Source organism: Lampetra fluviatilis, chromosome 67, assembly GCF_964198595.1.
Source record: "Lampetra fluviatilis chromosome 67, kcLamFluv1.1, whole genome shotgun sequence".
NCBI lineage: Eukaryota > Metazoa > Chordata > Hyperoartia > Petromyzontiformes > Petromyzontidae > Lampetra > Lampetra fluviatilis.
The window spans coordinates 2,617,334-2,629,857 of NC_136341.1; positions in this window are offsets into that span (position 1 = coordinate 2,617,334).

Genomic DNA, 12,524 nt, shown 5'->3' on the forward strand with positions numbered 1-12,524 from the left:
GCCAAAGCCAGCAGAACCAATCTCCATAGCTGTCACCCTTCCATCACGTCAGGGCCACGCCCCTGACTCGTCTCCCCATTGGCTGAGGCCAAAGCCAGCAGAACCAATCTCCATAGCTGTCACCCTTCCATCACGTCAGGGCCACGCCCCTGACTCGTCTCCCCATTGGCTGAGGCCAAAGCCAGCAGAACCAATCTCCATAGCTGTCACCCTTCCATCACGTCAGGGCCACGCCCCTGACTCGTCTCCCCATTGGCTGAGGCCAAAGCCAGCAGAACCAATCTCCATAGCTGTCACCCTTCCATCACGTCAGGGCCACGCCCCTGACTCGTCTCCCCATTGGCTGAGGCCAAAGCCAGCAGAACCAATCTCCATAGCTGTCACCCTTCCATCACGTCAGGGCCACGCCCCTGACTCGTCTCCCCATTGGCTGAGGCCAAAGCCAGCAGAACCAATCTCCATAGCTGTCACCCTTCCATCACGTCAGGGCCACGCCCCTGACTCGTCTCCCCATTGGCTGAGGCCAACGCCAGCAGAACCAATCTCCATAGCTGTCACCCTTCCATCACGTCTGGGCCACGCCCCCAGGCTTCCCCCCATTGGCTGTAAACCAGGACCGGCAGAGCCAATCACCATGGCAAGGTGTGCTACGTCAGTGAGCCGGATATATTCTCATATTAGACTAGTGGAGGCTAACTGACCTGGCCCAGCTTTGGCTCAGGTCCGACCCTCAGCCACACGAGCCTGGCCCTCTCACAAGGACACAGACCTCGCTGCTCTGAGGTTCGCTACTGGCTTGCCCTGCTCGGCTCTTACAAGAGCAGCGAGTCAGGGTGGTAGTCCCAGGGCTAGCTAGCTAGCTGGTACTCTTAGTTTTTTTCGGTAAAGTCACGTAGGTAAAAAAATTTAAATTGAAATTAATAAAAATAAAATAATAAAAAATATTTTATTAATTTAAATTTAAATGTTTCACCTACGTGACTTCACCGAAAAAACTAAGAGTATGAATCCTTGCAGTCACGAAAGCTTAAATTCTAGATTGTGTATGTGTGTAGGTGAGTAGGTGGGTGAGTGAGTGGGTGACTTAGTAGGTGAGTGAGTGGGTGAGTGTGTAGGTGAGCAGGTGAGTGGGTGAGTGAGTGAGTGGGTGGCTGAGTGGGTGGGTGAGTGAGTGAGTGGTGAGTGAGTGGTGAGTAACCTGTATGGTGAGTGGTGGTGAGTGACTGAGTGAGTGACTGAGTGGTGAGTGAGTGACTGAGTGGTGAGTGAGTGAGTGAGTAGGTGAGTGGGTGAGTGAGTGAGTGGGTGGCTGAGTGGGTGGGTGAGTGAGTGGGTGGCTGAGTGGGTGGGTGAGTGAGTGAGTGGTGAGTGAGTGGTGAGTAACCTGTATGGTGAGTGGTGGTGAGTGACTGAGTGAGTGAGTAAGTGGTGAGTGACTGAGTGGTGAGGGACTGAGTGAGTGAGTGGTGAGTGACTGAGTGAGTGGTGAGCTAGTTGGTCTTCACTCTTCACCGGCTCTTCTGCTCCAACGACTGCCTCGAGCTCTCTCGCTCTCACCGCCTTATATACCCAACTGCCCCCCCCCGAGGGGCGGGGCTGTATGCGGACGTTGATGTAGACACCCCACGCACGGACGTTGATGTAGACACCCCAACGTAACGGCTTGCTACTCCCCTCTACGTAATACCTCTACACTAAGAAGGAGAGTGCCATTGGCAAAGCCACCAACAGTTGCTGAACAACTGCATTGGGGCTCTGCTGCCTTAGGCAACATTAGCAAATCATTCATGGATTTTATTCACAGCTCACTGCCGACGCACAAGGAAGGGGAGGAGGGCCATTGCCCGAAACGTCGCCTGATTGTGCATTTCTGTTTTTTGTTGGGGTGGCCAGGGCAAAGGTCCCCCGTGTAGCCTGTAACAGGCTGTAGGGGCAAGTGCTGTTAGAAGCGAGTAGCAGCAGCACCTGTGAAGGTAGACACAGACAAAGGTCCCCCGTGTAGCCTCTAACAGACTGTAGGGGCAAGTGCTGTTAGCGAGTAGCAGCAGCATCTGTGAAGGCTACCGGTACTGTGGCACACGAGGGGGTGGGTGGCCAGCACCACGCCCGGTCGCCTTTGTCTCCCCAGTGGCGATGTTCACTACACACCGCACCAGGTACTCATCTGAGGCTGAGTCGACCTAGGGGAGGCCCATGACCGGTTCAGATAATCGTCACTGGTGGTGTTGATGGCCGTGAGCGGGAATCGAACTCTTGTCGCCGGGTTTGTAGCGCGCAGTGTTGAGTCTATGGTGCAGTGCTGAGTCTATGGTGCAGTGTTGAGTCTATGGTGCAGTGTTGAGTATGGTGCAGTGTTGAGTCTATGGTGTAGTGCTGAGTCTATGGTGCAGTGCTGAGTCTATGGTGCAGTGTTGAGTCTATGGTGTAGTGCTGAGTCTATAGTGCAGTGCTGAGTCTATGGGCAGTGTTGAGTATATGGGCAGTGCTGAGTCTATGGGCAGTGTTGAGTATATGGGCAGTGTTGAGTCTTTAGTGCAGTGCTGAGAATATGGGCAGTGTTGAGTCTATGGTGCAGTGCTGAGTATATGGGCAGGGCTGAGTCTATGGTGCAGTGCTGAGTCTATGGGCAGTGTTGAGTCTATGGTGCAGGGTTGAGTCTATGGACAGTGTTGAGTCTATGGTGCAGTGCTGAGTCTATGGGCAGTGTTGAGTATATGGGCAGTGCTGAGTCTATGGGCAGTGTTGAGTATATGGGCAGTGTTGAGTCTTTAGTGCAGGGTTGAGTCTATGGACAGTGTTGAGTCTATGGTGCAGTGCTGAGTCTATGGGCAGTGTTGAGTATATGGGCAGTGCTGAGTCTATGGGCAGTGTTGAGTATATGGGCAGTGTTGAGTCTTTAGTGCAGTGCTGAGAATATGGGCAGTGTTGAGTCTATGGTGCAGTGCTGAGTATATGGGCAGGGCTGAGTCTATGGTGCAGTGCTGAGTTTATGAGCAGTGTTGAGTCTATGGCAGTGCTGAGTCTATGGCAGTGCTGAGTCTATGGGCAGTGTTGAGTCTATGGCAGTGCTGAGTCTATGGCAGTGCTGAGTCTATGGGGCAGTGCTGAGTCTATGGCAGTGCTGAGTCTATGGCAATGCTGAGTCTATGGTGCAGTGCTGAGTCTATGGCAGTGCTGAGTCTATGGGGCAGTGCTGAGTCTATGGGCAGTGCTGAGTCTATGGCAATGCTGAGTCTATGGTGCAGTGCTGAGTCTATGGCAGTGCTGAGTCTATGGCAATGCTGAGTCTATGGGCAGTGCTGAGTCTATGGCAGTGCTGAGTCTATGGCAATGCTGAGTCTATGGGGCAGTGCTGAGTCTATGGCAGTGCTGAGTCTATGGCAATGCTGAGTCTATGGGGCAGTGCTGAGTCTATGGGCAGTGCTGAGTCTATGGCAATGCTGAGTCTATGGGCAGTGCTGAGTCTATGGCAATGCTGAGTCTATGGTGCAGTGCTGAGTCTATGGCAGTGCTGAGTCTATGGCAATGCTGAGTCTATGGTGCAGTGCTGAGTCTATGGCAGTGCTGAGTCTATGGCAATGCTGAGTCTATGGGGCAGTGCTGAGTCTATGGGCAGTGCTGAGTCTATGGCAATGCTGAGTCTATGGGCAGTGCTGAGTCTATGGCAGTGCTGAGTCTATGGGGCAGTGCTGAGTCTATGGCAGTGCTGAGTCCATGGCAGTGCTGAGTCTATGGGGCAGTGCTGAGTCTATGGCAGTGCTGAGTCTATGGCAATGCTGAGTCTATGGTGCAGTGCTGAGTCTATGGCATTGCTGAGTCTATGGCAGTGCTGAGTCTATGGGGCAGTGCTGAGTCTATGGGCAGTGCTGAGTCTATGACAGTGCTGAGTCTATGGCAGTGCTGAGTCTATGGGCAGTGTTGAGTCTATGGGCAGTGCTGAGTCTATGGCAGTGCTGAGTCTATGGCAGTGCTGAGTCTATGGGCAGTGTTGAGCAGAGGTGTGGACTCGAGTCATGTGACTTGGACTCGAGTCAGACTCGAGTCATGAATTTGATGACTTGCGACTCGACTTGGACTTGCATAACAATGACTTTGTCCCACCTATGAGATGTGGACTCGAGTCATGTGACTTGGACTCGAGTCAGACTCGAGTCATGAATTTGATGACTTGCGACTCGACTTGGACTTGCATAACAATGACTTTGTCCCACCTCTGGTGTTGAGTCTATGGGCAGTGCTGAGTCTATGACAGTGCTGAGTCTATGGCAGTGCTGAGTCTATGGGCAGTGTTGAGTCTATGGGCAGTGCTGAGTCTATGGCAGTGCTGAGTCTATGGCAGTGCTGAGTCTATGGGCAGTGTTGAGTCTATGGGCGGTGCTGAGTCTATGGGCAGTGTTGAGTCTATGGGCAGTGTTGAGTCTATGGCAGTGCTGAGTCTATGGCAGTGCTGAGTCTATGGGCGGTGCTGAGTCTATGGGCAGTACTGAGTATATTCAAAACATCACAGCTTGATCTACGCTTGATCCATCTTCGATCAGTGCTCGATCAGACCTCACTCGGCCTTTTCCAGGATTCAACATCTTTGGACAAATGCGTGCACACATACACGAAACCATGCAATGAATTGGGAATAATAACAAGGGGACTTAAATAATCAAAAATGTTGGGAAAGTTTATTTTACATACATAGATACCAGAGGTGGGACAAAGTCATTGTTATGCAAGTCCAAGTCGAGTCGCAAGTCATCAAATTCATGACTCGAGTCTGACTCGAGTCCAAGTCACATGACTCGAGTCCACACCTCTGATAGATACACACGCATTTATTTTAATGTTTCAATGATTATATTTTCCCTTTTTAAATGAAATCGCTAAAACCACATTTAACCTATATATCTTCCAAAAATGAGATAATTTCCACGAAAATCGTGTTCGAGGTTAATAACATTCGTTTATAGCATTTAATGGCAAAACTGAGCGGGAGAAAGATTGATAACACTGGTCAACACACTTTTTCTGGCATAAGGTATTCCAACGGTTTTAAGGTAATTTTGGGGTGCTGATTCCAAATCAGTGTTTGTCTGTCACATCAGGTTTTTGAGAGATATCAAATATTGCATTTTCAATAAAAACTGCGGAAGAAAAATATTAAATAAATGTGGATATCTACATAAAATGATATTATAAACACACTATCCTAAAAATACAGCAGCATGTTTTAACACTAAAGCAGTCACCGACTCGCAACAACTTGCAATCATAAGTGACAGAGTTAATTTCGGGTGAAATCAATGAAAATGGGGTATGCCGATAGCATAAAAATGAGATGTGATAGAGCAAATCTGAGATCACATTTGGAATCAGCACCCTGAAATTAGTCTAAAACAGCTGCAAAAGTACAGGCCAGAAAAAAAAGTTGTTTTGTTGTTGTTGACCAGTGTAAGTTTCCATCGGGGGTGAAACAAAAGATAAGTGGAAGAGATTCAGAAGGTCAACACGAGGCACACAAACACATGTACACATCGGAATCAGAAGTTTATTTCTGGAGCAACGTCCATCGATTTAAAACGCTCTCTAAAGTGGAGTACGACTCGTACAAAATTGTCTCACTGGTATCCAATGTTGCTGCAAAAACAGCAACTGCAGCTCTGACTATAGTGCACATGTGTTCATCTTCTTTCACACCGCATGGAGCTAATCGTGATAATTGGAGATACGGGAATGGACAACATTATAGCTCATCTCCTTGGTTCTTTCGGTAAAGTCACGTAGAATGGAAATAATAAAATAATAAAAATAAAACACAATAAAATAATTCTCACGACGTTTCGGCCACAACGCAAGCAGCCGTCCTCAGGTGAAGAACAGGTATGTCAGAAAGACAGCGTCTGAATGAACACCACCAAGCTTGGCAGCGTATATTTAAGCGCTCTTCCCCCTCCAACCCAGCTTAAATATACGCTGCCAAGCCTGGTGGTGTTCATTCCAACGCTGCCTTTCTGACATACCTGTTCTTCACCTGAGGACGGCTGCTTGCGTTGTGGCCGAAACGTCGTGAGAATTATTTTATTATGTTTTATTTTTATTATTTTATTATTTCCCGTCTACGTGACTTTACCGAAAGAACCAAGAAGATGAATCCCTGCAGTCACGAAAGCTTTAAATCGAAATTTAACATTATAGCTAGTAGGTTTTTACCATTTAAACTGGAACAAAACTGACACTTTTATACAAGGCATCATGTTTGCAGTAACCGCAACACAAGCAGTCAAAATGCAAACAAAAAGAAACAACTCTGATGATGATAATGATATGCACTGTCCTTGAAATTGATTGGTCCACACCCGAGACAGCTTTCCTTAGAGCCTAGTCTCCATTGGTGTTGGACCAGATGACGCCAAAAGGCGTACAACTCAAAGACAGTGCACTATCAGAGTATTGAGAGCTCGGGGTAAGCATTTACATTATAGCTGTGGCGCAAACGTGGAACAGTAAATACCGCAGAGTTACGATGCAGTCAAGCCTTGTGGTGCACATCACACATTTAACAGTTGATCCCGATGTAAAGTGTTCCCTCGACATGAACATATCCGATGATTGTAGCAATTAAGTGAAAATTTCGTGCAACAATCCTCTCTACGTTTTAAAATAATGAAATCAGAAGTTTAAAGATTATGTCGTCAAGTTTGTATTATTATTATTATACACTTTTATTGAACTTGCCCCGTTGTACGCTTATATTCTTTCAAACATTCGACACATAATATCTTGGGATCTACCAAGTTTAACGAGCTGACATGTTCTACACAAACCAGAGGTCGCAAACGGGTTTTGATTCCTTACCCGTACCCGTACCCGGCCGCACCAGGGTCGCAAACGGGTACCCGTACCCGTACCCGGCCGGGTACGGGTAGCCGGCTATCGGGTAGGGTACGGGTATCAGGTACCCGATTGCGACCTCTGGGATGAAGCCATGTTGCAGGCGCGGGTGGGTTGATTCTAGGAACTTGAATTGTGAGAAGAGACAAGACGTTGAGAAATGAGTGACAAACGGTTACTTACCAGTGACTCACGGCCTACCCGTACCCGTACCCGGCCGGGTAAGGGTAGCCGGGTATCGGGTAGGGTACGGGTATCGGGTACCCGGTTGCGACCTCTGACACAGACTCGTCTCACATGAACAATTCAAGATTGTGTAATGAGAGTGCACCACCTACAGGACGACCGGGTGGTCATTGCAGACACGTGTTATGTTGTCTCACATCCAATCAGTGAGATGGATTCCATCTGGGTGAAAGGTAAATGGGCGGAGCTAGCCTGGAGAGCCCTCTGGAAGGTTCCCCTAGAGGCGGGGCTTAGCCCGCCGAGAGGGATATAAGCCGGAGCAACGGAGGACTCAAAGTCGTCGGTGTGAAGAGCCTGGGCCTGAACGTTGTCACCGCCTGCACTCCCACCATCAGCCACGTGGCGGGCTCCACCAGAAAAGCCTCTCGTCTCTCCGACACGCGGTCAGCCAGCAGCAGGGAGGAAAGAGAAGCAGGCCGCGATAGAGAGAGAGAGATGACAGGGAGCTCTGCATGCTGATATGAGCTACCCGTCGGAGGCCGTCGGACTGCAGGAAGGGCTGCGTGCAGAACGAGAGAGAGCGAGAGAGAGAGCGAGAGAGCGAGCGAGAGAGTGAGCGAGAAAGAGTGAGCGAGAGAGTGAGCGAGAGAGCGAGCGAGAGAGTGAGTGAGAAAGAGTGAGCGAGAGAGTGAGCGAGAGAGTGAGCGAGAAAGTGAGCGAGAGAGTGAGCGAGAGAGTGAGCGAGAGAGTGAGCGAGGGAGTGAGCGAGGGAGTGAGCGAGAGAGTGAGCGAGAGAGTGAGCGAGAGAGTGAGCGAGAAAGTGAGCGAGAGAGTGAACGAGGGAGTGAGCGAGAGAGTGAGCGAGAGAGTGAGCGAGAAAGTGAGCGAGAAAGTGAGCGAGAGAGTGAGCGAGAGAGTGAGCGAGAAAGTGAGCGAGAGAGTGAGCGAGAGAGTGAGCGAGAAAGTGAGCGAGAGAGTGAGCGAGAAAGTGAGCGAGAGAGTGAGCGAGAAAGTGAGCGAGAAAGTGAGCGAGAGAGTGAGCGAGAGAGTGAACGAGAAAGTGAGCGAGAGAGAGAGCGAAAGAGCGAGAGAGCGAGCGAGAGAGTGAGCGAGAAAGTGAGCGAGAGAGTGAGCGAGAGAGTGAGCGAGAGAGTGGCCGAGAGAGTGAGCGAGAGAATGAGCGAGAGAGTGAGTGAAAGTGTGAGCGAGAGAGTGAGCGAGAGAGTGAATGAGAAAGTGAGCGAGAGAGAGAGCGAAAGAGCGAGAGAGCGAGCGAGAAAGTGAGCGAGAGAGTGAGCGAGAGAGTGAGCGAGAGAGTGAGCGAGGGAGTGAGCGAGGGAGTGAGCGAGAGAGTGAGCGAGAGAGTGAGCGAGAGAGTGAGCGAGAGAGTGAGCGAGAGAGTGAGCGAGGGAGTGAGCGAGGGAGTGAGCGAGGGAGTGAGCGAGAGAGTGAGCGAGAGAGTGAGCGAGAGAGTGAGCGAGAGAGTGAGCGAGAGGTGGGGGTTTTACATAAAGCTAAGTTTAAAAAAATAATTAGGAAATGATGAACGAAGCAAAGTGCCGAATACACCGAGCATCTTCTTGTTTCCACTGATCGTAAAAAAAAAGAGAGAGAGCCGCGTGCTGTACTGAAACTTAAGAATAAATACAACTGAAGTCAACTCTTGCCGGAGACGCTGATTACAATGGCATTAACAAAACGGGTCCAGGCCCCGCCTATCCTGGCCCTATTCGTGTTTTTTTACTTAACTCTAATGTCATGATAGTAGAGTCAACCTGTGGTGGGAGTGGACTAGTGGCTACGGGAGGTAATGATAGGGGAGTCAGCCTGCAGTACGAAGGGACTGGTGACTATGGGAGATAGTGACAGGGGAGTCAGCCTGCAGTGTGAGTGGACTGGTGGCCACGGGAGGTAATGACAGGGGAGTCAGCCTGCGGTGGGAGTGGACTAGTGGCCACGGGAAGTAATGACAGGGGAGTCAGCCTACAGTACGAAGGGACTGGTGGCTATGGGAGGTAATGACAGGGGAGTCAGCCCGCAGTACGAAGGGACTGGTGGCTATGGGAGGTAATGACAGGGGAGTAAACCTACGGTGTGAGTGGACTGGTGGCCACGGGAGGTAATGACAGGGGAGTCAGCCTACGGTGTGAGTGGACTAGTGGCCACGGGAAGTAATGACAGGAGAGTCAGCCTGCAGTGCGAGTGGACTGGTGGCCATGGGAGGTAATGACAGTGGAGTCAGCCTACGGTGTGAGTGGACTAGTGGCCACGGGAGGTAATGACGGGGGAGTCAGCCTACAGTACGAAGGGACTGGTGGCTATGGGAGGTAATGACAGGGGAGTCACCCTACAGTGTGAGTGGACTAGTGGCTACGGGAGGTAATGACAGGGGAGTCAACCTATGGTGTGAGTGGACTAGTGGCCACGGGAAGTAATGACAGGGGAGTCAGCCTGCAATGTGAGTGGACTGGTGGCCACGGGAGGTAATGACAGTGGAGTCAGCTTGCAGTGTGAATGGACTGGTGGCTATGGGAGGTAATAACAGGGGAGTCAGCCTGCAGTACGAAGGGACTGGTGGCTATGGGAGGTAATGACAGGGGAGTCAACCTGCAGTGTGAGTGGACTAGTGACCATGGGAAGTAATGACAGGGAAGTCAGCCTGCAGTTCGAAGGGACTGGTGGCTACGGGAATGATCGAGAATAGGAGCGTGGCCAGGTGACGGAAGAGGAGGGTGGAGTCTGCTGGTGGAGCGAGCGTCCAGAGCCAGCGAGAAGGTTCGGGAATGGGGGCGTGGCCTCAGTCCGTATAAAAGGGAGATGCGTGGGAGACTCGGGGCTGTTGCAGTGGGGGTCTCCGCCTGTTCGAGTGAACGCGTCTCATCCAATAAAGAAACCATCTCAAGACTCAGTGTGTCAACTCGTCATTACACTTGTAATGTGAGGATATATCCGGGTCGCTGACGGATCACAACTCGTCACGATGATTGGCTCTGCCGGTCCTGGTCCATAGCCAATGGGGGGAAGCCTAGGGGGCGTGGCCCTGACGTAATGGAAAGGTGACAGCTGTAAGTAGAGGATTGGTTCTTCTGGCTTTAGCCACAGCCAATGGGGAGACGAGTCAGGGACGTGGTCCCGGGAGCCTACGATGGAGTCTGGAAGATTCCATGGAGGCTAACGAGGATTGGTGGAAAGGTACCACGTGACCCGGGTATTAAATAGGGGTGGAGACCAACAAACACGTGGTCAGAACTGGAACGAACGGAGGGGAGAGGCCACGCGAGAGCGGGGGTCCAGGCTGCCACGTGGTCCAGGCTGCCACGTGGTCCAGGCTGCCACGTGGTCCAGGCTGCCACGTGGTCCAGGCTGCCACGTGGTCCAGGCTGCCACGTGGTCCAGGCTGCCACGTGGTCCAGGCTGCCACGTGGTCCAGGCGTGTCTCTATCTCTCTCTATCCCTCTCACGCTGTCTGTCAGCAGCGTGAAGGAGTGTTGTAAAGAAAGACAAATAAAGACCGGATTCCGGAAGTCGCTTCCACGATCTTTGTTACACACTCATAAAGAATACTCGCACATTCTGCCATGCCGCCCACCCATTTCAAATCACAAATGGTTGTGTAGTGGGTTCTTAGACGACAGAGACGGCGACAGTAGAGGCAACGCTATTCATTGTAACTCAACATTTGGACAGGGCGAGGTATACGACGATTGGAAGGGGCAACGGCCCCTTCACCCGTACTACACTGGGATACACCTCTAGGCTATCTGCCTATCTACCTACACTCCAAGGTCCTCCGCTAAGGGCTTTAGGGGAGGCTAACTAACCTGGCCCAGCCAAGGCTCAGGTCACGACCACCAGCCACATAGACCCGGCCCTCTTCTTGGTTCTTTCGGTAAAGTCACGTAGAAGGGAAGTAATAAAATAATACAAATAAAACATAATAAAATAAAATAATTCTCACGACGTTTCGGCTACAACGCAAGCAGCCGTCTTCAGGTGAAGAATGAGACACTGCCAAGCTAGGAGCTTATATATAAGCTGGGTTGGAGGTGGAAGGAGAGAGCCTTAACAAAAAGAATGTGCATATCAAGAGGAATTTAGCATATTCATGGGAAATGTGTAGGAGGTGGGCGGGGGGGGTTTCAAAGTCATATTATGCCCGGCCCTGAGAAGGACAGCGGGGCAGAGGAGTTCCAGGGTCTGTTTCGGCTTGGGTCTAATTGTCCACGCTCAACTGACGTTGGCTGTAAATCACCACGGTAATGAAACGGTACGTTTCATTAAAGCGTGTTTTTAAAAAGAAAAATTGAAAAATATTACTTGTTTTTTTAAAGGCCTTTGTCAACAAGCGTGTAACCCTGCAAAGCCCGATGGAAATTATCCCGCCGAAGCTAATGTCAGGACACTGCCATCAAGCCTCGATCTCTCTGTGTCTCCACCCAAAACGTGTGTAGAAAGGCAAGTGGTGAAATGTCGATGTAAAGCTTTCGTGACTGCAGGGATTCATCTTCTTGGTTCTTTCGGTAAAGTCACCACGTAGAAGGGAAATAATAAAGTAATAAAACATAAAAAAAAAATTCAATTCTCACGACGTTAATAAAAAGCGTGCAATAATAAAAAGGCCAAATGGGTCTGTATGCTGCTTGTGTCGTGGCCGAAACGTCGTGAGAATTTTTTTTTCTTTTTATTCTTTTCCTTCTACGTGACTTTACCAAAAGACAAAAATGTCAGACCCCCCCCCCCTCAAATATGACGTCACAAAGCTCTACCCCCCCCCCCCCCCCACAAAACCATATTTCCATTTTGAAAATAAAACATGCTTCAAATCGCTTTAAACTATTGTCGTTGTAGTGCGTATTTAATGTGGCGCTGCACTCTGATGTTGTGGGAGAAAACATTTATTAAAAGTCTATTTAATTAAGTAGAACGTTTTGTCTGTATTTATTTAAAGTTGTGCATGTTAATGTGACGTCACATTTCTCAACCCCCCCCCCCCCCTCGTCACATATCGTCACAAATGTCTGACCCCCCCTACCTCCCCCTAGGTGTGTGACGTCATTTATGGACGGCCCCTTTGATAAAACAAAAGCCAGCAAAGTTTGTACTTCTTCTTGGTTCTTTCGGTAAAGTCACGTAGAAGGGAAATAATAAAATAATAAAAATTCTACATAATAAAATACAATTCTCACGACGTTTCGGCCACAACGCAAGCAGCCGTCCTCAGGTGAAGAACAGGTCTGTCGGAAAGACAGCGTCTGAATGAGCACCACCAAGCTTGGCAGCGTATATTTAAGCTTTAACCCAGCTGCCAAGCTTGGTGGTGTTCATTCAGACGCTGTCTTTCCGACAGACCTGTTCTTCACCTGAGGACGGCTGCTTGCGTTGTGGCCTAAACGTCGTAAGAATTGCATTTTATTATGTTTTATTTTTATTATTTTATTATTTCCATTCTACGTGACTTT